The sequence below is a fragment of the Crinia signifera genome, chromosome 19 (genome assembly GCF_055691185.1).
Source record: "Crinia signifera chromosome 19, ASM5569118v1, whole genome shotgun sequence".
In the NCBI taxonomy this organism is placed as follows: Eukaryota; Metazoa; Chordata; class Amphibia; order Anura; family Myobatrachidae; genus Crinia; species Crinia signifera.
The window spans coordinates 73,182,113-73,201,590 of record NC_139226.1 but is presented as its reverse complement, the minus strand read 5'-3'; the positions used below and the strand labels follow the sequence as shown (position 1 = coordinate 73,201,590).

The 19,478-nt window shown below is 39.9% G+C and overlaps 36 non-coding genes and 6 pseudogenes across 36 annotated transcripts; all 42 read left to right on the top strand.

Annotated features, from left to right (window-relative positions):
- Nucleotides 1-97: 97 nt before the first annotated feature.
- On the top strand, nucleotides 98-216 carry LOC146044805 (5S ribosomal RNA). The gene has a single exon (XR_014465241.1). It is a non-coding gene; the product is annotated as a 5S ribosomal RNA (ribosomal RNA).
- Nucleotides 217-561: 345 nt separating this feature from the next.
- On the top strand, nucleotides 562-680 carry LOC146044683 (5S ribosomal RNA). Its single transcript, XR_014465119.1, has one exon. It is a non-coding gene; the product is annotated as a 5S ribosomal RNA (ribosomal RNA).
- A 345-nt stretch (nucleotides 681-1,025) lies between these two features.
- LOC146044682 (5S ribosomal RNA) lies at nucleotides 1,026-1,144 on the top strand. The gene has a single exon (XR_014465118.1). It is a non-coding gene; the product is annotated as a 5S ribosomal RNA (ribosomal RNA).
- Nucleotides 1,145-1,489: 345 nt separating this feature from the next.
- LOC146044012 (5S ribosomal RNA) lies at nucleotides 1,490-1,608 on the top strand. The gene has a single exon (XR_014464810.1). It is a non-coding gene; the product is annotated as a 5S ribosomal RNA (ribosomal RNA).
- A 345-nt stretch (nucleotides 1,609-1,953) lies between these two features.
- On the top strand, nucleotides 1,954-2,072 carry LOC146043476 (5S ribosomal RNA). The gene has a single exon (XR_014464469.1). It is a non-coding gene; the product is annotated as a 5S ribosomal RNA (ribosomal RNA).
- A 347-nt stretch (nucleotides 2,073-2,419) lies between these two features.
- On the top strand, nucleotides 2,420-2,538 carry LOC146044804 (5S ribosomal RNA). Its single transcript, XR_014465240.1, has one exon. It is a non-coding gene; the product is annotated as a 5S ribosomal RNA (ribosomal RNA).
- Nucleotides 2,539-2,883: 345 nt separating this feature from the next.
- Nucleotides 2,884-3,002, top strand: LOC146043378 (5S ribosomal RNA). Its single transcript, XR_014464371.1, has one exon. It is a non-coding gene; the product is annotated as a 5S ribosomal RNA (ribosomal RNA).
- A 347-nt stretch (nucleotides 3,003-3,349) lies between these two features.
- Nucleotides 3,350-3,468, top strand: LOC146044595 (5S ribosomal RNA). Its single transcript, XR_014465031.1, has one exon. It is a non-coding gene; the product is annotated as a 5S ribosomal RNA (ribosomal RNA).
- A 345-nt stretch (nucleotides 3,469-3,813) lies between these two features.
- LOC146044101 (5S ribosomal RNA) lies at nucleotides 3,814-3,932 on the top strand (annotated as a pseudogene).
- Nucleotides 3,933-4,277: 345 nt separating this feature from the next.
- LOC146043366 (5S ribosomal RNA) lies at nucleotides 4,278-4,396 on the top strand. Its single transcript, XR_014464359.1, has one exon. It is a non-coding gene; the product is annotated as a 5S ribosomal RNA (ribosomal RNA).
- Nucleotides 4,397-4,741: 345 nt separating this feature from the next.
- Nucleotides 4,742-4,860, top strand: LOC146044803 (5S ribosomal RNA). Its single transcript, XR_014465239.1, has one exon. It is a non-coding gene; the product is annotated as a 5S ribosomal RNA (ribosomal RNA).
- A 345-nt stretch (nucleotides 4,861-5,205) lies between these two features.
- On the top strand, nucleotides 5,206-5,324 carry LOC146044748 (5S ribosomal RNA). The gene has a single exon (XR_014465184.1). It is a non-coding gene; the product is annotated as a 5S ribosomal RNA (ribosomal RNA).
- A 347-nt stretch (nucleotides 5,325-5,671) lies between these two features.
- On the top strand, nucleotides 5,672-5,790 carry LOC146044755 (5S ribosomal RNA). The gene has a single exon (XR_014465192.1). It is a non-coding gene; the product is annotated as a 5S ribosomal RNA (ribosomal RNA).
- Nucleotides 5,791-6,135: 345 nt separating this feature from the next.
- On the top strand, nucleotides 6,136-6,254 carry LOC146043965 (5S ribosomal RNA; annotated as a pseudogene).
- Nucleotides 6,255-6,599: 345 nt separating this feature from the next.
- Nucleotides 6,600-6,718, top strand: LOC146043365 (5S ribosomal RNA). The gene has a single exon (XR_014464358.1). It is a non-coding gene; the product is annotated as a 5S ribosomal RNA (ribosomal RNA).
- A 345-nt stretch (nucleotides 6,719-7,063) lies between these two features.
- On the top strand, nucleotides 7,064-7,182 carry LOC146044681 (5S ribosomal RNA). Its single transcript, XR_014465117.1, has one exon. It is a non-coding gene; the product is annotated as a 5S ribosomal RNA (ribosomal RNA).
- A 345-nt stretch (nucleotides 7,183-7,527) lies between these two features.
- LOC146044680 (5S ribosomal RNA) lies at nucleotides 7,528-7,646 on the top strand. Its single transcript, XR_014465116.1, has one exon. It is a non-coding gene; the product is annotated as a 5S ribosomal RNA (ribosomal RNA).
- Nucleotides 7,647-7,991: 345 nt separating this feature from the next.
- Nucleotides 7,992-8,110, top strand: LOC146044594 (5S ribosomal RNA). Its single transcript, XR_014465030.1, has one exon. It is a non-coding gene; the product is annotated as a 5S ribosomal RNA (ribosomal RNA).
- A 345-nt stretch (nucleotides 8,111-8,455) lies between these two features.
- LOC146043475 (5S ribosomal RNA) lies at nucleotides 8,456-8,574 on the top strand. Its single transcript, XR_014464468.1, has one exon. It is a non-coding gene; the product is annotated as a 5S ribosomal RNA (ribosomal RNA).
- Nucleotides 8,575-8,921: 347 nt separating this feature from the next.
- LOC146044593 (5S ribosomal RNA) lies at nucleotides 8,922-9,040 on the top strand. The gene has a single exon (XR_014465029.1). It is a non-coding gene; the product is annotated as a 5S ribosomal RNA (ribosomal RNA).
- A 345-nt stretch (nucleotides 9,041-9,385) lies between these two features.
- LOC146044161 (5S ribosomal RNA) lies at nucleotides 9,386-9,504 on the top strand (annotated as a pseudogene).
- Nucleotides 9,505-9,849: 345 nt separating this feature from the next.
- LOC146043363 (5S ribosomal RNA) lies at nucleotides 9,850-9,968 on the top strand. The gene has a single exon (XR_014464355.1). It is a non-coding gene; the product is annotated as a 5S ribosomal RNA (ribosomal RNA).
- A 345-nt stretch (nucleotides 9,969-10,313) lies between these two features.
- Nucleotides 10,314-10,432, top strand: LOC146044802 (5S ribosomal RNA). The gene has a single exon (XR_014465238.1). It is a non-coding gene; the product is annotated as a 5S ribosomal RNA (ribosomal RNA).
- A 345-nt stretch (nucleotides 10,433-10,777) lies between these two features.
- LOC146043321 (5S ribosomal RNA) lies at nucleotides 10,778-10,896 on the top strand. The gene has a single exon (XR_014464315.1). It is a non-coding gene; the product is annotated as a 5S ribosomal RNA (ribosomal RNA).
- A 345-nt stretch (nucleotides 10,897-11,241) lies between these two features.
- On the top strand, nucleotides 11,242-11,360 carry LOC146044000 (5S ribosomal RNA). The gene has a single exon (XR_014464808.1). It is a non-coding gene; the product is annotated as a 5S ribosomal RNA (ribosomal RNA).
- A 345-nt stretch (nucleotides 11,361-11,705) lies between these two features.
- On the top strand, nucleotides 11,706-11,824 carry LOC146043988 (5S ribosomal RNA). The gene has a single exon (XR_014464806.1). It is a non-coding gene; the product is annotated as a 5S ribosomal RNA (ribosomal RNA).
- Nucleotides 11,825-12,167: 343 nt separating this feature from the next.
- LOC146043485 (5S ribosomal RNA) lies at nucleotides 12,168-12,286 on the top strand. Its single transcript, XR_014464478.1, has one exon. It is a non-coding gene; the product is annotated as a 5S ribosomal RNA (ribosomal RNA).
- Nucleotides 12,287-12,631: 345 nt separating this feature from the next.
- LOC146043976 (5S ribosomal RNA) lies at nucleotides 12,632-12,750 on the top strand. The gene has a single exon (XR_014464804.1). It is a non-coding gene; the product is annotated as a 5S ribosomal RNA (ribosomal RNA).
- Nucleotides 12,751-13,095: 345 nt separating this feature from the next.
- On the top strand, nucleotides 13,096-13,204 carry LOC146044296 (5S ribosomal RNA; annotated as a pseudogene).
- Nucleotides 13,205-13,549: 345 nt separating this feature from the next.
- LOC146043848 (5S ribosomal RNA) lies at nucleotides 13,550-13,668 on the top strand (annotated as a pseudogene).
- Nucleotides 13,669-14,014: 346 nt separating this feature from the next.
- LOC146044801 (5S ribosomal RNA) lies at nucleotides 14,015-14,133 on the top strand. The gene has a single exon (XR_014465237.1). It is a non-coding gene; the product is annotated as a 5S ribosomal RNA (ribosomal RNA).
- A 345-nt stretch (nucleotides 14,134-14,478) lies between these two features.
- Nucleotides 14,479-14,597, top strand: LOC146044678 (5S ribosomal RNA). Its single transcript, XR_014465115.1, has one exon. It is a non-coding gene; the product is annotated as a 5S ribosomal RNA (ribosomal RNA).
- A 345-nt stretch (nucleotides 14,598-14,942) lies between these two features.
- Nucleotides 14,943-15,061, top strand: LOC146043963 (5S ribosomal RNA). Its single transcript, XR_014464802.1, has one exon. It is a non-coding gene; the product is annotated as a 5S ribosomal RNA (ribosomal RNA).
- Nucleotides 15,062-15,406: 345 nt separating this feature from the next.
- Nucleotides 15,407-15,525, top strand: LOC146044747 (5S ribosomal RNA). Its single transcript, XR_014465183.1, has one exon. It is a non-coding gene; the product is annotated as a 5S ribosomal RNA (ribosomal RNA).
- Nucleotides 15,526-15,872: 347 nt separating this feature from the next.
- On the top strand, nucleotides 15,873-15,991 carry LOC146044656 (5S ribosomal RNA). Its single transcript, XR_014465093.1, has one exon. It is a non-coding gene; the product is annotated as a 5S ribosomal RNA (ribosomal RNA).
- A 345-nt stretch (nucleotides 15,992-16,336) lies between these two features.
- Nucleotides 16,337-16,455, top strand: LOC146044160 (5S ribosomal RNA; annotated as a pseudogene).
- A 345-nt stretch (nucleotides 16,456-16,800) lies between these two features.
- LOC146043362 (5S ribosomal RNA) lies at nucleotides 16,801-16,919 on the top strand. Its single transcript, XR_014464354.1, has one exon. It is a non-coding gene; the product is annotated as a 5S ribosomal RNA (ribosomal RNA).
- A 345-nt stretch (nucleotides 16,920-17,264) lies between these two features.
- LOC146043739 (5S ribosomal RNA) lies at nucleotides 17,265-17,383 on the top strand. Its single transcript, XR_014464731.1, has one exon. It is a non-coding gene; the product is annotated as a 5S ribosomal RNA (ribosomal RNA).
- A 345-nt stretch (nucleotides 17,384-17,728) lies between these two features.
- On the top strand, nucleotides 17,729-17,847 carry LOC146043320 (5S ribosomal RNA). The gene has a single exon (XR_014464314.1). It is a non-coding gene; the product is annotated as a 5S ribosomal RNA (ribosomal RNA).
- Nucleotides 17,848-18,192: 345 nt separating this feature from the next.
- LOC146043951 (5S ribosomal RNA) lies at nucleotides 18,193-18,311 on the top strand. Its single transcript, XR_014464800.1, has one exon. It is a non-coding gene; the product is annotated as a 5S ribosomal RNA (ribosomal RNA).
- A 345-nt stretch (nucleotides 18,312-18,656) lies between these two features.
- Nucleotides 18,657-18,775, top strand: LOC146043350 (5S ribosomal RNA). The gene has a single exon (XR_014464343.1). It is a non-coding gene; the product is annotated as a 5S ribosomal RNA (ribosomal RNA).
- A 345-nt stretch (nucleotides 18,776-19,120) lies between these two features.
- LOC146043484 (5S ribosomal RNA) lies at nucleotides 19,121-19,239 on the top strand. Its single transcript, XR_014464476.1, has one exon. It is a non-coding gene; the product is annotated as a 5S ribosomal RNA (ribosomal RNA).
- The last annotated feature ends 239 nt before the right edge of the window (nucleotides 19,240-19,478 follow it).

Genomic DNA, 19,478 nt, shown 5'->3' with positions numbered 1-19,478 from the left:
ACATAATTTTTTTCAGTAAGCCAATACAGTTAGGAAACTTTTTTATTAGCTTACCTGGTGATAGAAGTAGAAGAGGGCAAAAAAGTGCCTATATCTCACCTACAGCCATACCACATTGGATAGGCCCAATCTCGTCTGATCTTGGAAGCTAAGCAGTGTTGGGCCTGTTTAGTACTTGGGTGGGAGACCACATGGGAACACCAGGTGCTGTAGGTTTTTTCACATTACTGGCAAATTGTTTTTATTCTCTAGCTATTTAAATTGGAAACTTTTTATTTTTATTGCCAGTACAGACATTTGGAAGAGGTCAAACAGACACAATAGTCATCACCTAAAGACTTACCACACTGTTTAGGCCCAATTCCAACTGCTTTTGGCAGCTAAACAGTGTTGAGCCTCTTTAGTAGTTTAATTTAAGACCCCCTGCTAATATCATGTCCTGTAGGTCTTTTTACATTACCAACACATGATTTTTTTCAGTAAGCCAATACAGTTAGGAAACTTTTGTATTAGCTTACCTGGTGATAGAAGTAGAAGAGGGCAAAAAAGCGCCTGTATCTCATCTACAGCCATACCACATTGGATAGGCCCAATCTCGTCTGATCTTGGAAGCTAAGCAGTGTTGGGCCTGGTTAGTACTTGGGTGGGAGACCACATGGGAACACCAGGTGCTGTAGGTTTTTTCACATTACTGGCAAATTGTTTTTATTCTCTAGCTATTTAAATTGGAAACGTTTACTTTTTATTGCCAGTACAGACATGTGGAAGAGGTCAAACAGACACAATAGCCATCACCTAAAGACTTACCACACTGTTTAGGCCCAATTCCAACTGCTTTTGGCAGCTAAACAGTGTTGAGCCTCTTTAGTAGTTTAATTTAAGACCCCCTGCTAATATCATGTCCTGTAGGTCTTTTTACATTACCAACACATGATTTTTTTCAGTAAGCCAATACAGTTAGGAAACTTTTGTATTAGCTTACCTGGTGATAGAAGTAGAAGAGGGCAAAAAAGCGCCTGTATCTCATCTACAGCCATACCACATTGGATAGGCCCAATCTCGTCTGATCTTGGAAGCTAAGCAGTGTTGGGCCTGGTTAGTACTTGGGTGGGAGACCACATGGGAACACCAGGTGCTGTAGGTTTTTTCACATTACTGGCAAATTGTTTTTATTCTCTAGCTATTTAAATTGGAAACGTTTACTTTTTATTGCCAGTACAGACATGTGGAAGAGGTCAAACAGACACAATAGCCATCACCTAAAGACTTACCACACTGTTTAGGCCCAATTCCAACTGCTTTTGGCAGCTAAACAGTGTTGAGCCTCTTTAGTAGTTTAATTTAAGACCCCCTGCTAATATCATGTCCTGTAGGTCTTTTTACATTACCAACACATGATTTTTTTCAGTAAGCCAATACAGTTAGGAAACTTTTGTGTTAGCCTACATGGTGATAGAAGTAGAAGTGGGCAAAAAAGTGCCTGTATCTCACCTACAGCCATACCACATTGGATAGGCCCAATCTCGTCTGATCTTGGAAGCTAAGCAGTGTTGGGCCTGGTTAGTACTTGGGTGGGAGACCACATGGGAACACCAGGTGCTGTAGGTTTTTTCACATTACTGGCAAATTGTTTTTATTCTCTAACTATTTAAATTGGAAACTTTTTCTTTTTATTGCCAGTACAGACATTTGGAAGAGGTCAAACAGACACAATAGCCATCACCTAAAGACTTACCACACTGTTTAGGCCCAATTCCAACTGCTTTTGGCAGCTAAACAGTGTTGAGCCTCTTTAGTAGTTTAATTTAAGACCCCCTGCTAATATCATGTCCTGTAGGTCTTTTTACATTACCAACACATGATTTTTTTCAGTAAGCCAATACAGTTAGGAAACTTTTGTATTAGCTTACCTGGTGATAGAAGTAGAAGAGGGCAAAAAAGTGCCTGTATCTCACCTGCAGCCATACCACATTGGATAGGCCCAATCTTGTCTGATCTTGGAAGCTAAGCAGTGTTGGGCCTGGTTAGTACTTGGGTGGGAGACCACATGGGAACACCAGGTGCTGTAGGTTTTTTTCACATTACTGGCAAATTGTTTTTATTCTCTAGCTATTTAAATTGGAAAAAAAAATATTTTTATTGCCAGCACTGACATTTGGAAGAGGTCAAACAGACACAATAGCCATCACCTAAAGACTTACCATACTGTTTAGGCCCAATTCCAACTGCATTTGGCAGCTAAACAGTGTTGAGCCTCTTTAGTAGTTTAATTTAAGACCCCCTGCTAATATCATGTCCTGTAGGTCTTTTTACATTACCAACACATAATTTTTTTCAGTAAGCCAATACAGTTAGGAAACTTTTTTATAAGCTTACCTGGTGATAGAAGTAGAAGAGGGCAAAAAAGTGCCTATATCTCACCTACAGCCATACCACATTGGATAGGCCCAATCTCGTCTGATCTTGGAAGCTAAGCAGTGTTGGGCCTGTTTAGTACTTGGGTGGGAGACCACATGGGAACACCAGGTGCTGTAGGTTTTTTCACATTACTGGCAAATTGTTTTTATTCTCTAGCTATTTAAATTGGAAACTTTTTATTTTTATTGCCAGTACAGACATTTGGAAGAGGTCAAACAGACACAATAGCCATCACCTAAAGACTTACCACACTGTTTAGGCCCAATTCCAACTGCTTTTGGCAGCTAAACAGTGTTGAGCCTCTTTAGTAGTTTAATTTAAGACCCCCTGCTAATATCATGTCCTGTAGGTCTTTTTACATTACCAACACATGATTTTTTTCAGTAAGCCAATACAGTTAGGAAACTTTTGTATTAGCTTACCTGGTGATAGAAGTAGAAGAGGGCAAAAAAGTGCCTGTATCTCACCGGCAGCCATACCACATTGGATAGGCCCAATCTCGTCTGATCTTGGAAGCTAAGCAGTGTTGGGCCTGGTTAGTACTTGGGTGGGAGACCACATGGGAACACCAGGTGCTGTAGGTTTTTTTCACATTACTGGCAAATTTTTTTTATTCTCTAGCTATTTAAATTGGAAAAAAAAATATTTTTATTGCCAGCACTGACATTTGGAAGAGGTCAAACAGACACAATAGCCATCACCTAAAGACTTACCATACTGTTTAGGCCCAATTCCAACTGCATTTGGCAGCTAAACAGTGTTGAGCCTCTTTAGTAGTTTAATTTAAGACCCCCTGCTAATAACATGTCCTGTAGGTCTTTTTACATTACCAACACATGATTTTTTTCAGTAAGCCAATACAGTTAGGAAACTTTTTTATTAGCTTACCTGGTGATAGAAGTAGAAGAGGGCAAAAAAGTGCCTGTATCTCACCTACAGCCATACCACATTGGATAGTCCCAATCTCGTCTGATCTTGGAAGCTAAGCAGTGTTGGGCCTGGTTAGTACTTGGGTGGGAGACCACATGGGAACACCAGGTGCTGTAGGTTTTTTCACATTACTGGCAAATTGTTTTTATTCTCTAGCTATTTAAATTGGAAACTTTTTCTTTTTACTGCCAGTACAGACATTTGGAAGAAGTCAAACAGACACAATAGCCATCACCTAAAGACTTACCACACTGTTTAGGACCAATTCCAACTGCTTTTGGCAGCTAAACAGTGTTGAGCCTCTTTAGTAGTTTAATTTAAGACCCCCTGCTAATATCATGTCCTGTAGGTCTTTTTAAATTACCAACACAGAATTTTTTTCAGTAAGCCAATACAGTTAGGAAACTTTTTTATTAGCTTACCTGGTGATAGAAGTAGAAGAGGGCAAAAAAGTGCCTGTATCTCACCTACAGCCATACCACATTGGATAGGCCCAATCTTGTCTGATCTTGAAAGTTAAGCAGTGTTGGGCCTGTTTAGTACTTGGGTGGGAGACCACATGGGAACACCAGGTGCTGTACGTTTTTTCACATTACTGGCAAATTGTTTTTATTCTCTAGTAGGTTAAATTGGAAACTTTTTCTTTTTATTGCCATTACAGACATTTGGAAGAGGTCAAACAGACACAATAGCCATCACCTAAAGACTTACCACACTGTTTAGGCCCAATTCCAACTGCTTTTGGCAGCTAAACAGTGTTGAGCCTCTTTAGTAGTTTAATTTAAGACCCCCTGCTAATATCATGTCCTGTAGGTCTTTTTACATTACCAACACATGATTTTTTTCAGTAAGCCAATACAGTTAGGAAACTTTTGTATTAGCTTACCTGGTGATAGAAGTAGAAGAGGGCAAAAAAGTGCCTGTATCTCACCTACAGCCATACCACATTGGATCGGCCCAATCTCGTCTGATCTTGGAAGCTAAGCAGTGTTGGGCCTGGTTAGTACTTGGGTGGGAGATCACATGGGAACACCAGGTGCTGTAGGTTTTTTCACATTACTGGCAAATTGTTTTTATTCTCTAGCCATTCAAATTGGAAACGTTTACTTTTTATTGCCAGTACAGACATTTGGTAGAAGTCAAACAGACACAATAGCCATCACCTAAAGACTTACCACACTGATTAGGCCCAATTCCAACTGCTTTTGGCAGCTAAACAGTGTTGAGCCTCTTTAGTAGTTTAATTTAAGACCCCCTGCTAATATCATGTCCTGTAGGTCTTTTTACATTACCAACACATAATTTTTTTCAGTAAGCCAATACAGTTAGGAAACTTTTTTATAAGCTTACCTGGTGATAGAAGTAGAAGAGGGCAAAAAAGTGCCTATATCTCACCTACAGCCATACCACATTGGATAGGCCCAATCTCGTCTGATCTTGGAAGCTAAGCAGTGTTGGGCCTGTTTAGTACTTGGGTGGGAGACCACATGGGAACACCAGGTGCTGTAGGTTTTTTCACATTACTGGCAAATTGTTTTTATTCTCTAGCTATTTAAATTGGAAACTTTTTATTTTTATTGCCAGTACAGACATTTGGAAGAGGTCAAACAGACACAATAGCCATCACCTAAAGACTTACCACACTGTTTAGGCCCAATTCCAACTGCTTTTGGCAGCTAAACAGTGTTGAGCCTCTTTAGTAGTTTAATTTAAGACCCCCTGCTAATATCATGTCCTGTAGGTCTTTTTACATTACCAACACATGATTTTTTTCAGTAAGCCAATACAGTTAGGAAACTTTTGTATTAGCTTACCTGGTGATAGAAGTAGAAGAGGGCAAAAAAGTGCCTGTATCTCACCTGCAGCCATACCACATTGGATAGGCCCAATCTCGTCTGATCTTGGAAGCTAAGCAGTGTTGGGCCTGGTTAGTACTTGGGTGGGAGACCACATGGGAACACCAGGTGCTGTAGGTTTTTTTCACATTACTGGCAAATTGTTTTTATTCTCTAGCTATTTAAATTGGAAAAAAAAATATTTTTATTGCCAGCACTGACATTTGGAAGAGGTCAAACAGACACAATAGCCATCACCTAAAGACTTACCATACTGTTTAGGCCCAATTCCAACTGCATTTGGCAGCTAAACAGTGTTGAGCCTCTTTAGTAGTTTAATTTAAGACCCCCTGCTAATAACATGTCCTGTAGGTCTTTTTACATTACCAACACATGATTTTTTTCAGTAAGCCAATACAGTTAGGAAACTTTTTTATTAGCTTACCTGGTGATAGAAGTAGAAGAGGGCAAAAAAGTGCCTGTATCTCACCTACAGCCATACCACATTGGATAGTCCCAATCTCGTCTGATCTTGGAAGCTAAGCAGTGTTGGGCCTGGTTAGTACTTGAGTGGGAGACCACATGGGAACACCAGGTGCTGTAGGTTTTTTCACATTACTGGCAAATTGTTTTTATTCTCTAGCTATTTAAATTGGAAACTTTTTCTTTTTACTGCCAGTACAGACATTTGGAAGAAGTCAAACAGACACAATAGCCATCACCTAAAGACTTACCACACTGTTTAGGACCAATTCCAACTGCTTTTGGCAGCTAAACAGTGTTGAGCCTCTTGAGTAGTTTAATTTAAGACCCCCTGCTAATATCATGTCCTGTAGGTCTTTTTAAATTACCAACACAGAATTTTTTTCAGTAAGCCAATACAGTTAGGAAACTTTTTTATTAGCTTACCTGGTGATAGAAGTAGAAGAGGGCAAAAAAGTGCCTGTATCTCACCTACAGCCATACCACATTGGATAGGCCCAATCTTGTCTGATCTTGGAAGTTAAGCAGTGTTGGGCCTGTTTAGTACTTGGTTGGGAGACCACATGGGAACACCAGGTGCTGTACGTTTTTTCACATTACTGGCAAATTGTTTTTATTCTCTAGTAGGTTAAATTGGAAACTTTTTCTTTTTATTGCCATTACAGACATTTGGAAGAGGTCAAACAGACACAATAGCCATCACCTAAAGACTTACCACACTGTTTAGGCCCAATTCCAACTGCTTTTGGCAGCTAAACAGTGTTGAGCCTCTTTAGTAGTTTAATTTAAGACCCCCTGCTAATATCATGTCCTGTAGGTCTTTTTACATTACCAACACATGATTTTTTTCAGTAAGCCAATACAGTTAGGAAACTTTTGTATTAGCTTACCTGGTGATAGAAGTAGAAGAGGGCAAAAAAGTGCCTGTATCTCACCTACAGCCATACCACATTGGATCGGCCCAATCTCGTCTGATCTTGGAAGCTAAGCAGTGTTGGGCCTGGTTAGTACTTGGGTGGGAGATCACATGGGAACACCAGGTGCTGTAGGTTTTTTCACATTACTGGCAAATTGTTTTTATTCTCTAGCCATTCAAATTGGAAACGTTTACTTTTTATTGCCAGTACAGACATGTGGAAGAGGTCAAACAGACACAATAGCCATCACCTAAAGACTTACCACACTGTTTAGGCCCAATTCCAACTGCTTTTGGCAGCTAAACAGTGTTGAGCCTCTTTAGTAGTTTAATTTAAGACCCCCTGCTAATATCATGTCCTGTAGGTCTTTTTACATTACCAACACATGATTTTTTTCAGTAAGCCAATACAGTTAGGAAACTTTTGTATTAGCTTACCTGGTGATAGAAGTAGAAGAGGGCAAAAAAGCGCCTGTATCTCATCTACAGCCATACCACATTGGATAGGCCCAATCTCGTCTGATCTTGGAAGCTAAGCAGTGTTGGGCCTGGTTAGTACTTGGGTGGGAGACCACATGGGAACACCAGGTGCTGTAGGTTTTTTCACATTACTGGCAAATTGTTTTTATTCTCTAGCTATTTAAATTGGAAACGTTTACTTTTTATTGCCAGTACAGACATGTGGAAGAGGTCAAACAGACACAATAGCCATCACCTAAAGACTTACCACACTGTTTAGGCCCAATTCCAACTGCTTTTGGCAGCTAAACAGTGTTGAGCCTCTTTAGTAGTTTAATTTAAGACCCCCTGCTAATATCATGTCCTGTAGGTCTTTTTACATTACCAACACATGATTTTTTTCAGTAAGCCAATACAGTTAGGAAACTTTTGTATTAGCTTACCTGGTGATAGAAGTAGAAGAGGGCAAAAAAGCGCCTGTATCTCATCTACAGCCATACCACATTGGATAGGCCCAATCTCGTCTGATCTTGGAAGCTAAGCAGTGTTGGGCCTGGTTAGTACTTGGGTGGGAGACCACATGGGAACACCAGGTGCTGTAGGTTTTTTCACATTACTGGCAAATTGTTTTTATTCTCTAGCTATTTAAATTGGAAACGTTTACTTTTTATTGCCAGTACAGACATGTGGAAGAGGTCAAACAGACACAATAGCCATCACCTAAAGACTTACCACACTGTTTAGGCCCAATTCCAACTGCTTTTGGCAGCCAAACAGTGTTGAGCCTCTTTAGTAGTTTAATTTAAGACCCCCTGCTAATATCATGTCCTGTAGGTCTTTTTACATTACCAACACATGATTTTTTTCAGTAAGCCAATACAGTTAGGAAACTTTTGTGTTAGCCTACATGGTGATAGAAGTAGAAGTGAGCAAAAAAGTGCCTGTATCTCACCTACAGCCATACCACATTGGATAGTCCCAATCTCGTCTGATCTTGGAAGCTAAGCAGTGTTGGGCCTGGTTAGTACTTGGGTGGGAGACCACATGGGAACACCAGGTGCTGTAGGTTTTTTCACATTACTGGCAAATTGTTTTTATTCTCTAACTATTTAAATTGGAAACTTTTTCTTTTTATTGCCAGTACAGACATTTGGAAGAGGTCAAACAGACACAATAGCCATCACCTAAAGACTTACCACACTGTTTAGGCCCAATTCCAACTGCTTTTGGCAGCTAAACAGTGTTGAGCCTCTTTAGTAGTTTAATTTAAGACCCCCTGCTAATATCATGTCCTGTAGGTCTTTTTACATTACCAACACATGATTTTTTTCAGTAAGCCAATACAGTTAGGAAACTTTTGTATTAGCTTACCTGGTGATAGAAGTAGAAGAGGGCAAAAAAGTGCCTGTATCTCACCTGCAGCCATACCACATTGGATAGGCCCAATCTTGTCTGATCTTGGAAGCTAAGCAGTGTTGGGCCTGGTTAGTACTTGGGTGGGAGACCACATGGGAACACCAGGTGCTGTAGGTTTTTTTCACATTACTGGCAAATTGTTTTTATTCTCTAGCTATTTAAATTGGAAAAAAAAATATTTTTATTGCCAGCACTGACATTTGGAAGAGGTCAAACAGACACAATAGCCATCACCTAAAGACTTACCATACTGTTTAGGCCCAATTCCAACTGCATTTGGCAGCTAAACAGTGTTGAGCCTCTTTAGTAGTTTAATTTAAGACCCCCTGCTAATAACATGTCCTGTAGGTCTTTTTACATTACCAACACATGATTTTTTTCAGTAAGCCAATACAGTTAGGAAACTTTTTTATTAGCTTACCTGGTGATAGAAGTAGAAGAGGGCAAAAAAGTGCCTGTATCTCACCTACAGCCATACCACATTGGATAGTCCCAATCTCGTCTGATCTTGGAAGCTAAGCAGTGTTGGGCCTGGTTAGTACTTGGGTGGGAGACCACATGGGAACACCAGGTGCTGTAGGTTTTTTCACATTACTGGCAAATTGTTTTTATTCTCTAGCTATTTAAATTGGAAACTTTTTCTTTTTACTGCCAGTACAGACATTTGGAAGAAGTCAAACAGACACAATAGCCATCACCTAAAGACTTACCACACTGTTTAGGACCAATTCCAACTGCTTTTGGCAGCTAAACAGTGTTGAGCCTCTTTAGTAGTTTAATTTAAGACCCCCTGCTAATATCATGTCCTGTAGGTCTTTTTAAATTACCAACACAGAATTTTTTTCAGTAAGCCAATACAGTTAGGAAACTTTTTTATTAGCTTACCTGGTGATAGAAGTAGAAGAGGGCAAAAAAGTGCCTGTATCTCACCTACAGCCATACCACATTTGGTAGGCCCAATCTTGTCTGATCTTGGAAGTTAAGCAGTGTTGGGCCTGTTTAGTACTTGGGTGGGAGACCACATGGGAACACCAGGTGCTGTACGTTTTTTCACATTACTGGCAAATTGTTTTTATTCTCTAGTAGGTTAAATTGGAAACTTTTTCTTTTTATTGCCAGTACAGACATTTGGAAGAGGTCAAACAGACACAATAGCCATCACCTAAAGACTTACCACACTGTTTAGGCCCAATTCCAACTGCTTTTGGCAGCTAAACAGTGTTGAGCCTCTTTAGTAGTTTAATTTAAGACCCCCTGCTAATATCATGTCCTGTAGGTCTTTTTACATTACCAACACATGATTTTTTTCAGTAAGCCAATACAGTTAGGAAACTTTTGTATTAGCTTACCTGGTGATAGAAGTAGAAGAGGGCAAAAAAGTGCCTGTATCTCACCTACAGCCATACCACATTGGATCGGCCCAATCTCGTCTGATCTTGGAAGCTAAGCAGTGTTGGGCCTGGTTAGTACTTGGGTGGGAGATCACATGGGAACACCAGGTGCTGTAGGTTTTTTCACATTACTGGCAAATTGTTTTTATTCTCTAGCCATTCAAATTGGAAACGTTTACTTTTTATTGCCAGTACAGACATTTGGAAGAAGTCAAACAGACACAATAGCCATCACCTAAAGACTTACCACACTGATTAGGCCCAATTCCAACTGCTTTTGGCAGCTAAACAGTGTTGAGCCTCTTTAGTAGTTTAATTTAAGACCCCCTGCTAATATCATGTCCTGTAGGTCTTTTTACATTACCAACACATAATTTTTTTCAGTAAGCCAATACAGTTAGGAAACTTTTTTATTAGCTTACCTGGTGATAGAAGTAGAAGAGGGCAAAAAAGTGCCTATATCTCACCTACAGCCATACCACATTGGATAGGCCCAATCTCGTCTGATCTTGGAAGCTAAGCAGTGTTGGGCCTGTTTAGTACTTGGGTGGGAGACCACATGGGAACACCAGGTGCTGTAGGTTTTTTCACATTACTGGCAAATTGTTTTTATTCTCTAGCTATTTAAATTGGAAACTTTTTATTTTTATTGCCAGTACAGACATTTGGAAGAGGTCAAACAGACACAATAGTCATCACCTAAAGACTTACCACACTGTTTAGGCCCAATTCCAACTGCTTTTGGCAGCTAAACAGTGTTGAGCCTCTTTAGTAGTTTAATTTAAGACCCCCTGCTAATATCATGTCCTGTAGGTCTTTTTACATTACCAACACATGATTTTTTTCAGTAAGCCAATACAGTTAGGAAACTTTTGTATTAGCTTACCTGGTGATAGAAGTAGAAGAGGGCAAAAAAGCGCCTGTATCTCATCTACAGCCATACCACATTGGATAGGCCCAATCTCGTCTGATCTTGAAAGCTAAGCAGTGTTGGGCCTGGTTAGTACTTGGGTGGGAGACCACATGGGAACACCAGGTGCTGTAGGTTTTTTCACATTACTGGCAAATTGTTTTTATTCTCTAGCTATTTAAATTGGAAACGTTTACTTTTTATTGCCAGTACAGACATGTGGAAGAGGTCAAACAGACACAATAGCCATCACCTAAAGACTTACCACACTGTTTAGGCCCAATTCCAACTGCTTTTGGCAGCTAAACAGTGTTGAGCCTCTTTAGTAGTTTAATTTAAGACCCCCTGCTAATATCATGTCCTGTAGGTCTTTTTACATTACCAACACATGATTTTTTTCAGTAAGCCAATACAGTTAGGAAACTTTTGTGTTAGCCTACATGGTGATAGAAGTAGAAGTGGGCAAAAAAGTGCCTGTATCTCACCTACAGCCATACCACATTGGATAGGCCCAATCTCGTCTGATCTTGGAAGCTAAGCAGTGTTGGGCCTGGTTAGTACTTGGGTGGGAGACCACATGGGAACACCAGGTGCTGTAGGTTTTTTCACATTACTGGCAAATTGTTTTTATTCTCTAACTATTTAAATTGGAAACTTTTTCTTTTTATTGCCAGTACAGACATTTGGAAGAGGTCAAACAGACACAATAGCCATCACCTAAAGACTTACCACACTGTTTAGGCCCAATTCCAACTGCTTTTGGCAGCTAAACAGTGTTGAGCCTCTTTAGTAGTTTAATTTAAGACCCCCTGCTAATATCATGTCCTGTAGGTCTTTTTACATTACCAACACATGATTTTTTTTAGTAAGCCAATACAGTTAGGAAACTTTTGTATTAGCTTACCTGGTGATAGAAGTAGAAGAGGGCAAAAAAGTGCCTGTATCTCACCTACAGCCATACCACATTGGATAGGCCCAATCTCGTCTGATCTTGGAAGCTAAGCAGTGTTGGGCCTGGTTAGTACTTGGGTGGGAGACCACATGGGAACACCAGGTGCTGTAGGTTTTTTCACATTACTGGCAAATTGTTTTTATTCTCTAGCTATTTAAATTGGAAACGTTTACTTTTTATTGCCAGTACAGACATTTGGAAGAGGTCAAACAGACACAATAGCCATCACCTGAAGACTTACCACACTGTTTAGGCCCAATTCCAACTGCTTTTGGCAGCTAAACAGTGTTGAGCCTCTTTAGTAGTTTAATTTAAGACCCTCTGCTAATATCATGTCCTGTAGGTCTTTTTACATTACCAACACAATTTTTTTCAGTAAGCAAATACAGTTAGGAAACTTTTTTATTAGCTTACCTGGTGATAGAAGTAAAAGAGGGCAAAAAAGTGCCTGTATCTCACCTACAGCCATACCACATTGGATTGGCCCAATCTTGTCTGATCTTGGAAGCTAAGCAGTGTTGGGCCTGGTTAGTACTTGGGTGGGAGACCACATGGGAACACCAGGTGCTGTAGGTTTTTTCACATTACTGGCAAATTGTTTTTATTCTATAGCTATTTAAATTGGAAACGTTTACTTTTTATTGCCAGTACAGACATTTGGAAGAGGTCAAACAGACACAATAGCCATCACCTAAAGACTTACCACACTGTTTAGGCCCAATTCCAACTGCTTTTGTCAGCTAAACAGTGTTGAGCCTCTTTAGTAGTTTAATTTAAGACCCCCTGCTAATATCATGTCCTGTAGGTCTTTTTACATTACCAACACATAATTTTTTTCAGTAAGCCAATACAGTTAGGAAACTTTTGTATTAGCTTACCTGGTGATAGAAGTAGAAGAGGGCAAAAAAGTGCCTGTATCTCACCTACAGCCATACCACATTGGATAGGCCCAATCTCGTCTGATCTTGGAAGCTAAGCAGTGTTGGGCCTGGTTAGTACTTGGGTGGGAGACCACATGGGAACACCAGGTGCTGTAGGTTTTTTCACATTACTGGCAAATTGTTTTTATTCTCTTGCTATTTAAATTGGAAAAAAATTCTTTTTATTGCCAGCACTGACATTTGGAAGAGGTCAAACAGACACAATAGCCATCACCTAAAGACTTACCATACTGTTTAGGCCCAATTCCAACTGCATTTGGCAGCTAAACAGTGTTGAGCCTCTTTAGTAGTTTAATTTAAGACCCCCTGCTAATAACATGTCCTGTAGGTCTTTTTACATTACCAACACATGATTTTTTTCAGTAAGCCAATACAGTTAGGAAACTTTTTTATTAGCTTACCTGGTGATAGAAGTAGAAGAGGGCAAAAAAGTGCCTGTATCTCACCTACAGCCATACCACATTGGATAGGCCTGATCTTGGAAGCTAAACAGTGTTGGGCCTGGTTAGTACTTGGGTGGGAGACCACATGGGAACACCAGGTGCTGTAGGTTTTTTCACATTATGGGCAAATTGTTTTTATTCTCTAGCTATTTAAATTGGAAACGTTTACTTTTTATTGCCAGTACAGACATTTGGAAGAAGTCAAACAGACACAATAGCCATCACCTAAAGACTTACCACACTGTTTAGGACCAATTCCAACTGCTTTTGGCAGCTAAACAGTGTTGAGCCTCTTTAGTAGTTTAATTTAAGACCCCCTGCTAATATCATGTCCTGTAGGTCTTTTTACATTACCAACACATAATTTTTTTCAGTAAGCCAATACAGTTAGGAAACTTTTTTATTAGCTTACCTGGTGATAGAAGTAGAAGAGGGCAAAAAAGTGCCTGTATCTCACCTACAGCCATACCACATTGGATAGGCCCAATCTTGTCTGATCTTGGAAGCTATGCAGTGTTGGGCCTGGTTAGTACTTGGGTGGGAGACCACATGGGAACACCAGGTGCTGTAGGTTTTTTCACATTACTGGCAAATTGTTTTTATTCTCTAGCTATTTAAATTGGAAAAAAAAATATTTTTATTGCCAGCACTGACATTTGGAAGAGGTCAAACAGACACAATAGCCATCACCTAAAGACTTACCATACTGTTTAGGCCCAATTCCAACTGCATTTGGCAGCTAAACAGTGTTGAGCCTCTTTAGTAGTTTAATTTAAGACCCCCTGCTAATATCATGTCCTGTAGGTCTTTTTACATTACCAACACATAATTTTTTTCAGTAAGCCAATACAGTTAGGAAACTTTTTTATTAGCTTACCTGGTGATAGAAGTAGAAGAGGGCAAAAAAGTGCCTATATCTCACCTACAGCCATACCACATTGGATAGGCCCAATCTCGTCTGATCTTGGAAGCTAAGCAGTGTTGGGCCTGTTTAGTACTTGGGTGGGAGACCACATGGGAACACCAGGTGCTGTAGGTTTTTTCACATTACTGGCAAATTGTTTTTATTCTCTAGCTATTTAAATTGGAAACTTTTTATTTTTATTGCCAGTACAGACATTTGGAAGAGGTCAAACAGACACAATAGTCATCACCTAAAGACTTACCACACTGTTTAGGCCCAATTCCAACTGCTTTTGGCAGCTAAACAGTGTTGAGCCTCTTTAGTAGTTTAATTTAAGACCCCCTGCTAATATCATGTCCTGTAGGTCTTTTTACATTACCAACACATGATTTTTTTCAGTAAGCCAATACAGTTAGGAAACTTTTGTATTAGCTTACCTGGTGATAGAAGTAGAAGAGGGCAAAAAAGCGCCTGTATCTCATCTACAGCCATACCACATTGGATAGGCCCAATCTCGTCTGATCTTGGAAGCTAAGCAGTGTTGGGCCTGGTTAGTACTTGGGTGGGAGACCACATGGGAACACCAGGTGCTGTAGGTTTTTTCACATTACTGGCAAATTGTTTTTATTCTCTAGCTATTTAAATTGGAAACGTTTACTTTTTATTGCCAGTACAGACATGTGGAAGAGGTCAAACAGACACAATAGCCATCACCTAAAGACTTACCACACTGTTTAGGCCCAATTCCAACTGCTTTTGGCAGCTAAACAGTGTTGAGCCTCTTTAGTAGTTTAATTTAAGACCCCCTGCTAATATCATGTCCTGTAGGTCTTTTTACATTACCAACACATGATTTTTTTCAGTAAGCCAATACAGTTAGGAAACTTTTGTGTTAGCCTACATGGTGATAGAAGTAGAAGTGGGCAAAAAAGTGCCTGTATCTCACCTACAGCCATACCACATTGGATAGGCCCAATCTCGTCTGATCTTGGAAGCTAAGCAGTGTTGGGCCTGGTTAGTACTTGGGTGGGAGACCACATGGGAACACCAGGTGCTGTAGGTTTTTTCACATTACTGGCAAATTGTTTTTATTCTCTAACTATTTAAATTGGAAACTTTTTCTTTTTATTGCCAGTACAGACATTTGGAAGAGGTCAAACAGACACAATAGCCATCACCTAAAGACTTACCACACTGTTTAGGCCCAATTCCAACTGCTTTTGGCAGCTAAACAGTGTTGAGCCTCTTTAGTAGTTTAATTTAAGACCCCCTGCTAATATCATGTCCTGTAGGTCTTTTTACATTACCAACACATGATTTTTTTCAGTAAGCCAATACAGTTAGGAAACTTTTGTATTAGCTTACCTGGTGATAGAAGTAGAAGAGGGCAAAAAAGTGCCTGTATCTCACCTGCAGCCATACCACATTGGATAGGCCCAATCTCGTCTGATCTTGGAAGCTAAGCAGTGTTGGGCCTGGTTAGTACTTGGGTGGGAGACCACATGGGAACACCAGGTGCTGTAGGTTTTTTTCACATTACTGGCAAATTGTTTTTATTCTCTAGCTATTTAAATTGGAAAAAAAAATATTTTTATTGCCAGCACTGACATTTGGAAGAGGTCAAACAGACACAATAGCCATCACCTAAAGACTTACCATACTGTTTAGGCCCAATTCCAACTGCATTTGGCAGCTAAACAGTGTTGAGCCTCTTTAGTAGTTTAATTTAAGACCCCCTGCTAATAACATGTCCTGTAGGTCTTTTTACATTACCAACACATGATTTTTTTCAGTAAGCCAATACAGTTAGGAAACTTTTTTATTAGCTTACCTGGTGATAGAAGTAGAAGAAGGCAAAAAAGTGCCTGTATCTCACCTACAGCCATACCACATTGGATAGTCCCAATCTCGTCTGATCTTGGAAGCTAAGCAGTGTTGGGCCTGGTTAGTACTTGGTTGGGAGACCACATGGGAACACCAGGTGCTGTAGGTTTTTTCACATTACTGGCAAATTGTTTTTATTCTCTAGCTATTTAAATTGGAAACTTTTTCTTTTTATTGCCAGTACAGACATTTGGAAGAGGTCAAACAGACACAATAGCCATCACCTAAAGACTTACCACACTGTTTAGGACCAATTCCAACTGCTTTTGGCAGCTAAACAGTGTTGAGCCTCTTTAGTAGTTTAATTTAAGACCCCCTGCTAATATCATGTCCTGTAGGTCTTTTTAAATTACCAACACAGAATTTTTTTCAGTAAGCCAATACAGTTAGGAAACTTTTTTATTAGCTTACCTGGTGATAGAAGTAGAAGAGGGCAAAAAAGTGCCTGTATCTCACCTACAGCCATACCACATTTGGTAGGCCCAATCTTGTCTGATCTTGGAAGTTAAGCAGTGTTGGGCCTGTTTAGTACTTGGGTGGGAGACCACATGGGAACACCAGGTGCTGTACGTTTTTTCACATTACTGGCAAATTGTTTTTATTCTCTAGTAGGTTAAATTGGAAACTTTTTCTTTTTATTGCCAGTACAGACATTTGGAAGAGGTCAAACAGACACAATAGCCATCACCTAAAGACTTACCACACTGTTTAGGCCCAATTCCAACTGCTTTTGGCAGCTAAACAGTGTTGAGCCTCTTTAGTAGTTTAATTTAAGACCCCCTGCTAATATCATGTCCTGTAGGTCTTTTTACATTACCAACACATGATTTTTTTCAGTAAGCCAATACAGTTAGGAAACTTTTGTATTAGCTTACCTGGTGATAGAAGTAGAAGAGGGCAAAAAAGTGCCTGTATCTCACCTACAGCCATACCACATTGGATCGGCCCAATCTCGTCTGATCTTGGAAGCTAAGCAGTGTTGGGCCTGGTTAGTACTTGGGTGGGAGATCACATGGGAACACCAGGTGCTGTAGGTTTTTTCACATTACTGGCAAATTGTTTTTATTCTCTAGCCATTCAAATTGGAAACGTTTACTTTTTATTGCCAGTACAGACATTTGGAAGAAGTCAAACAGACACAATAGCCATCACCTAAAGACTTACCACACTGATTAGGCCCAATTCCAACTGCTTTTGGCAGCTAAACAGTGTTGAGCCTCTTTAGTAGTTTAATTTAAGACCCCCTGCTAATATCATGTCCTGTAGGTCTTTTTACATTACCAACACATAATTTTTTTCAGTAAGCCAATACAGTTAGGAAACTTTTTTATTAGCTTACCTGGTGATAGAAGTAGAAGAGGGCAAAAAAGTGCCTATATCTCACCTACAGCCATACCACATTGGATAGGCCCAATCTCGTCTGATCATGGAAGCTAAGCAGTGTTGGGCCTGTTTAGTACTTGGGTGGGAGACCACATGGGAACACCAGGTGCTGTAGGTTTTTTCACATTACTGGCAAATTGTTTTTATTCTCTAGCTATTTAAATTGGAAACTTTTTATTTTTATTGCCAGTACAGACATTTGGAAGAGGTCAAACAGACACAATAGTCATCACCTAAAGACTTACCACACTGTTTAGGCCCAATTCCAACTGCTTTTGGCAGCTAAACAGTGTTGAGCCTCTTTAGTAGTTTAATTTAAGACCCCCTGCTAATATCATGTCCTGTAGGTCTTTTTACATTACCAACACATGATTTTTTTCAGTAAGCCAATACAGTTAGGAAACTTTTGTATTAGCTTACCTGGTGATAGAAGTAGAAGAGGGCAAAAAAGCGCCTGTATCTCATCTACAGCCATACCACATTGGATAGGCCCAATCTCGTCTGATCTTGAAAGCTAAGCAGTGTTGGGCCTGGTTAGTACTTGGGTGGGAGACCACATGGGAACACCAGGTGCTGTAGGTTTTTTCACATTACTGGCAAATTGTTTTTATTCTCTAGCTATTTAAATTGGAAACGTTTACTTTTTATTGCCAGTACAGACATGTGGAAGAGGTCAAACAGACACAATAGCCATCACCTAAAGACTTACCACACTGTTTAGGCCCAATTCCAACTGCTTTTGGCAGCTAAACAGTGTTGAGCCTCTTTAGTAGTTTAATTTAAGACCCCCTGCTAATATCATGTCCTGTAGGTCTTTTTACATTACCAACACATGATTTTTTTCAGTAAGCCAATACAGTTAGGAAACTTTTGTGTTAGCCTACATGGTGATAGAAGTAGAAGTGGGCAAAAAAGTGCCTGTATCTCACCTACAGCCATACCACATTGGATAGGCCCAATCTCGTCTGATCTTGGAAGCTAAGCAGTGTTGGGCCTGGTTAGTACTTGGGTGGGAGACCACATGGGAACACCAGGTGCTGTAGGTTTTTTCACATTACTGGCAAATTGATTTTATTCTCTAACTATTTAAATTGGAAACTTTTTCTTTTTATTGCCAGTACAGACATTTGGAAGAGGTCAAACAGACACAATAGCCATCACCTAAAGACTTACCACACTGTTTAGGCCCAATTCCAACTGCTTTTGGCAGCTAAACAGTGTTGAGCCTCTTTAGTAGTTTAATTTAAGACCCCCTGCTAATATCATGTCCTGTAGGTCTTTTTACATTACCAACACATGATTTTTTTTAGTAAGCCAATACAGTTAGGAAACTTTTGTATTAGCTTACCTGGTGATAGAAGTAGAAGAGGGCAAAAAAGTGCCTGTATCTCACCTACAGCCATACCACATTGGATAGGCCCAATCTCGTCTGATCTTGGAAGCTAAGCAGTGTTGGGCCTGGTTAGTACTTGGGTGGGAGACCACATGGGAACACCATGTGCTGTAGGTTTTTTCTCATTACTGGCAAATTGTTTTTATTCTCTAGCTATTTAAATTGGAAACGTTTACTTTTTATTGCCAGTACAGACATTTGGAAGAGGTCAAACAGACACAATAGCCATGACCTGAAGACTTACCACACTGTTTAGGCCCAATTCCAACTGCTTTTGGCAGCTAAACAGTGTTGAGCCTCTTTAGTAGTTTAATTTAAGACCCTCTGCTAATATCATGTCCTGTAGGTCTTTTTACATTACCAACACATCATTTTTTTCAGTAAGCAAATACAGTTAGGAAACTTTTTTATTAGCTTACCTGGTGATAGAAGTAAAAGAGGGCAAAAAAGTGCCTGTATCTCACCTACAGCCATACCACATTGGATTGGCCCAATCTTGTCTGATCTTGGAAGCTAAGCAGTGTTGGGCCTGGTTAGTACTTGGGTGGGAGACCACATGGGAACACCAGGTGCTGTAGGTTTTTTCACATTACTGGCAAATTGTTTTTATTCTATAGCTATTTAAATTGGAAACGTTTACTTTTTATTGCCAGTACAGACATTTGGAAGAGGTCAAACAGACACAATAGCCATCACCTAAAGACTTACCACACTGTTTAGGCCCAATTCCAACTGCTTTTGTCAGCTAAACAGTGTTGAGCCTCTTTAGTAGTTTAATTTAAGACCCCCTGCTAATATCATGTCCGGTAGGTCTTTTTAC